This window comes from Thamnophis sirtalis, unplaced genomic scaffold (genome assembly GCF_051295495.1).
Source record: "Thamnophis sirtalis isolate CommonGarterSnake01/CBP01778 unplaced genomic scaffold, rThaSir2_p1.2 scaffold_5, whole genome shotgun sequence".
Classification (NCBI taxonomy): domain Eukaryota; kingdom Metazoa; phylum Chordata; class Lepidosauria; order Squamata; family Natricidae; genus Thamnophis; species Thamnophis sirtalis.
In genome coordinates this window covers 9,537,280-9,543,549 of record NW_028261385.1, presented here as the reverse complement: position 1 = coordinate 9,543,549, position 6,270 = coordinate 9,537,280, and positions in this window count along the sequence as shown.

The following is a 6,270-nucleotide window of genomic DNA, read 5'->3' as shown; positions in this document are numbered from 1 at the left end:
CCTAAAGGCTATGCATGCCCTTTTTTTGACAAAAATAGGGGCCGTTTTTGGGAAGTCTGCAGAGTACAAAAACTTTTTTTTTTAATTTGCCTCTTCAAAATCTCAATGCGTCTTATATTCTGGTGGGTCTTATACCCCCAAAAATACAGTATTTCTTAAGAATCCTCTCTGAAGGATTATGTGCAATTTCTTTTATTTTATTTATTTATTTTATTTCTACGATTTATAGGCCACCCAATCCCGGAGGACGCCTACTGGTTCGGGCCAGTTTAGCGGCCTTGGTTACTGGAACTGGCAGCGACCCTGGCCTGCCATGCCCCCGCACCAGTTCCCCGGTTGGCACCATCGGCGGCGCCATCTTGTTTTTCAGTTCTGCACATGTGCAGAACAATCTTAGCGCGCGCACGAGCAAACTGGCAGTAGTGCCAGGCGGAACTCACCCCAGATTATGTGGGGTTTACTTCTGGGTAGAACCACCATAAATTCCTGAGGAGTGAAAACACGAACAGTGCAGAGGAAGTCCTCAACTTACAACCATTCATTTAGTGACCGTTCAAAGTTACAACGGCATTGAAAAAGTGGGTTATGACCACTTTTTCAGACTTATGACCATTGCAGCCTCCCTGTGGTTACGTGAATATAATTCAGATGCTTGGCAACTGATTCACATTTATGACAGTTGCAGTATCCCCATCATGTGACCCCCCTTTTGAGATCTTGGGACAAGCAAAGTCAATGGGGAAGCCAGATTCACTTAATAACGTTGTTACTAAGCATGGACTAGAAGATCTCCAAGGTCCCTTCCAACTCTGTTATTCTATTCTATTCTAATTCTTTATACAAAGGGATTCACTTAACAACTGTGGCATGAGAGGTCGTAAAATGGGGCAAAACTCACTGAACAACTGTCTCGTGCAGCAACAGAAAATTTGGAGGTCAATTATGGTTGTAAGCAGGGGTGGGTTGCTACTGGTTTGCACCGGTTCAGGCAAACCGGTAGTGGTATTCTGGCCTGGGTCACAGAACTGGCAGCAACCCAGGCTGGCCACGCCCCTGAAACAGTTCCCTGGTCACCGCTGCCATTGCCGGCACGTTTTTTTAGTAATTGTTTCATGTTCTGCGCATGCACAGAACAATGTACAGTCAACTGCGCACGCAGCAAACCAGCAGCAACCGACCCCCGGTTGTAAGTCGAGGCTTACCCATGTTAGGTGGAAACAAATGTTTGTAATTTTTGTTGCCTCTCTGGGTGACTCAAATGGCCAATGCTCTTGGCACCCTTTGCAGCTGTAGAAACCACAAACAGGAATGAAAAATGAAAGCAATCACACAGCAGAGAAAACATGAATGAAAAATAGAAGAGAGCGATGCGAGGTGGGAAAGTGGAGATGGATTGTTTTCTGTTTGGCTTCGTTGAATGCATTCAGACCTTCTGAAGAGAGGCGTTACAAGTCAGAGAACTTCTAAAAAAGAAAAGATTCCCTAAGAATATATTTATTTTTAAGAACATTTATATGGCCACCTTTGCAGCTTGCAAAGATAAAATCATCATCATCACCATCATCACCATCTCATCATCATCTTTTGAAGACCCCCATAATCCCTTGAAGGGTGGAGTCAGGCAACTTATTTATTTATTGTTATTTATTTATTGTTAAAATTTATATGCCGCCCAATCCCGAAGGGTTCTGGGTGGCTTACAAAAGAAAAAAGAAAGAAAGAAAAGGAAAATTAAAAAAAAGATAGTTTAAAAATTCACAAGACACGCATTCATTCTAATCGGGGCTGGACCTTAACAATGAGGTCAACAGTCCCAGGCCTGCCAGAACAGACAGGTTTTAACAGCTTTCCTGAAGGCCATGAGAGTGGGTTAGGTCCGGATCTCTGGGGGTAGCTGATTCCAAACTGAATGGAGCTAGCAGTGTTTAATGGCCAGATGCCCTTCCTGTCGCCAATGCGGAGTTTCATTCAGCAGATATATTCACATGGTGGCCAGAGCAGTGGTGGGATTCAAAAATGTTTACTACCGGTTCTGTGGGCGTGGCTTGGTGGGCGTGCTGTAGCTTGGTGGGCGTGGCAGGGGAAGGATACTGCAAAATCTCCATTCCCTCCTCACTCCAGGGGAAGGTTACTGCAAAATCCCCATTTCCTTGCAATCAGCTGAGACTTAGGAGGCAGAGAATAGATGGGGGCGGGGCCAGCCAGAAGTGGTATTTACCGGTTCTCTGAAGTACTCAAAATTTTCGCTACTGATTCTCCAGAACCGGTCAGAACCCGCTGAATACCACCTCTGGCCCAGAGAGAGAAATATCTGCCTCTACCTAGGATCAAACTCACAGCCTCCTGATTCTGAGGTGAGAGCGCCACCTCTAGGCCACCATGCCACTCCCTTGCCAGGATAAATCCCCAGTACAAAAACCGATAATTCCTCATCCGCAGATGACAAGATCAAACACGTGATGGGTTCCATACCACCCTGGGATCTCCAGGCCTGCTGGCCAAATGGGGCAGCCTTTGAAGAGTATTCGGAGACTTCAACTCGTCCAGAATGCAGCCGCGCGAGCGATTGTGGGTGCACCTCGGTACACCCACGTTACACCTATCCTCCGCGAGCTGCACTGGTTACCGATCGGTCTCCGGATACGCTTCAAAGTGCTAGTCGTAACTTATAAAGCCCTTCGTGGTATTGGACCTGGGTACTTGAGAGACCGCCTGCTGCCAATTACCTCCCACAGACCCATTAGATCTCAAAGGGTTGGCCTCCTCCGGGTGCCACCTGGCTATTACCCGGGGGAGGGCCTTCTCTGTGGCAGCTCCAGCCCTCTGGAATGAACTCACCGCGGAGATTCGGACCCTCACCTCTCTCCAGGCCTTCCGGAAAGCCGTCAAAACCTGGCTGTGCCGGCAGGCCTGGGGTTGATGAGTTCCCCTCCCCTCTCGACTGGTATGGCTGTGTGATTTTCGTGTATTTTAATTATGTGTACTGTTGTTTATGTTTCCTTTCCCCCTGAGTTGTTCGCCGCCCTGAGTCCCTCCTGGAGAAGGGCGGCATACAAATAAACCAAATACAATACAATACAATACAAACCTTGTCCTCAGGACCTTTTTTGGAAGAGTGTCAAGGTGGGTATGAGGCTTCCAAATAGCACCCAAAATTAAATCAGAGTCCAAGGCAAGGTATTGCTTAAAGTTCCAATTTATTAAGAGAGCCATATTGGCACATCTGGGAAAACCCGAGTCTGAAGACTTCCCGGTTTTCGCCACATAGTTGAAAGTTCAAGATCTTGCCCCCCACACCCACAAGTCCATCCCATGGTCCAATCTCCCACTGCCCATGCTGGCAGCTTCCACCCATCCAGTTCCGGACAGGTGCAGAGATGCAGAGACAAGGGATGACCTTGGCTTTCTAGAAAGAATGTTGTTATGGCTGCATATCATCTAACTCCGTACAATCCCTCCCTCCCATTTTCCCACAATAGAAAATGCATAGCAGAATAATAGAAAGTGTGGCAGGCCAAAGACCCCAAAGAAAAGATGGCTGCAGGGCCTGACAGTGAGGACCAGTCTTATCTCCCCAGGGCTGGTGTTCTACAGGAAGGGAGCCACCACGGAGAAGGCCCTTCTTCTCGGTCTCACCAAGATGGACTTCCTTCATAAAGGAGACCTATAACATCCCCTGCCTCTTTGCTCTGGTGGGAGGGTCGATATGGCTGGGGCAAAGAACTCCGGAAGATCTTGAGGTTGGATCAGGCTGAGGCCACATCTAATGTGGAACTCATGCGTCATGCGGTGGCCCAACAGATGCATCCAGAAAAGAAACAAGTGTGGACAAATGGACAATTGGGCCTCTTCTGTAGCTATTCCCTAACAGCTGAACTTCAAGCAGGCCATCTGTGGTTTTATTGGGGTGGGGTGGGGGTGTAAACAGACATCAAGTTGAATAGCCTCTTCCCCAGAGAACATCTGCTGCCTCTTGGGGGGAATCCATTTCATGGCAGCAATTGGCCCCTTCATACCACTGCAGTGCTTCCTTTTGTCGTCAATGTTACTTAGCTCTCCCTTTTCTATTAATTTAAATTAGACGCAGCCTTATCTAGTAAGGCTGCATTACTATTATTCTCCTTGTCCTTCCTATTGCTTATGTCCTGGGACCTGGGTACTTGAGAGACTGCCTGCTGCCAATTACCTCCAATAGACCGATTAGATCCCACAGATTAGGCCTCCTCCGAATTCCATCCGCCAGCCAATGCCGACTGGCGACTACCCGGAGGAGAGCCTTCTCTGTGGCTGCTCCGACCCTCTGGAACGAGCTCCCCGTGGAGATTCGAACCCTCACCACCCCCCAGGCCTTCCGCAAAGCCCTTAAAACCTGGCTGTTCCGACAGGCCTGGGGCTAAAGAGCTGTTGCCCCCCCCGCCTCGAATGGTATGACTGCTGTGTGTTTTTTAAATTATGTATTGTTATGTTCCGTCTTTTTTTATTTCTTGTCTGTACCCCCCTCCCCTGATTTGAATTGTGAGCCGCCCTGAGTCCCTTGGGGAAAAGGGCGGCATATAAATGTAATCAAATCAAATCAAATCAAATCAAATGTCCTTTTCTACTTAAGAGTATAGCTTTATGATTTATATTGTTTTATTTAATTTCCTAGTATGATTTATGTTAAGGGACTCTTTGGGCTAAGACGCAGAGCTTGTCGATCAGAAAAGTTGGCAGTTCGAATCCCTAGTGCCACATAACAGAGTGAGCTCCCGTTACTTGTCCCAGCTTCTGCCAACCTACCGCGTTTCCCCGAAAATAAGACAGGGTTCTTATTTCTTTTGACCTCCCGAAATAAGCACTTGGCTTATTTTCAGGGGTGGGCTTATTATTATTAAGGTGAGCATGGTCACCTCATGGCTGCTGCTGTGTTGCAATATTTTCAGGAGGGGCTTATTTTCAGGAGAGGGCTTATTTCAGCGCATGCGCTGAAAAGCCCGATTGGGCTTATTATCCGAGGAGGTCTTATTTTCAGGAAACAGGGTAGCAGTTCGAAAGCACATAAAAATGCAAGTAGAAAAATAGGAATCACCTTTGGTGGGAAGGTAACAGAGTTCCATGTTCCTTCAGCATTTAGTCATGCCAGCCACATGACCACGGAGACGTCTTCGTACAGCGCTGGCTCTTCGGCTTTGAAACAGAGATGAGCACCGCCCCCTAGAGTCAGGAACGACTAGCACATATGCACGAGGGGAACATTTATCTTTATTCTATTAATGTTGAGCAATACCTACTTTGAGAGCCGTTATTACCAAATGAATTAACAACACATATCTGTAGAAAATCAGGAAGAAGCTGGAGAGCATATCAATAGATGGAGGGAGGCAGACACCAGGATGTTGGCTTGCAAGCGAGATTATTACAGAGCAGTGTTTCTCAACTTCAGGGATTTTAAAGATCCATGAACATCAATTCCCAGAGCACCATGGGGCTGGGGGAATTCTGGGATTTGAAGTCGACACATGCTCTAGATCAGGGAGTCTCCAAACTTGGCACCTTTAAGACTTGTGGACTTCAAGTCCCAGAATTCCACGGGGCTGGCCTGAGGAATTCTGGGACTTGAAGTCCATGCATCATTAAACAGTGTCCTAAACCAAGGGTCTCCAAGTTTGCAAACTTTAAGACTTGTGGACTTGCTCCGCATACAGTAGGCATTTCAGTTTTTCTTGCTGAAAGAAAATCAAAATTTGGGTATGATGAGAACTGGGCCTCAACGACAATCTCGATTTTTGAGATTTGGAGAACAGCCAGGTTTTTTTTCCCGTTGAGTAAGACTAGGCTGAGCAGAATAGATTTTAACAGAGCGTATATAAATTTCTCCACTTATGACAAGAGAAGTGAAAGAGGCTTATTCTGGTTTGGATTGAGCTTTCTTAAGCTGCCTAGAACAAAATGGCCAAATACAATATTTTTCACACTGATTTTTTCACTTGGATTTAGATTGGAGAAAAAATTGTAGGAAAATTGATGGGGAAAAGAAATATGTCACTACATCGTGACCTTTTAGACTTTGAAAGATGTATCTTGGCTGGCCACTGGAGAACTAAAGGTGTGATATTATATAGAATAAAATAGAATTATTTGTTGGCCAAGTGTGATTAGACACACAAGGAATTTGTCTTTGGTGCAATATTTCTGTCCAAGTATGAATTTAGCACTATCAGTACGTTCACACAACTTCCTTGATCAAGTTTGCTAAACACCTAGGCAGTGCATTCACATTAAATGCTAAGC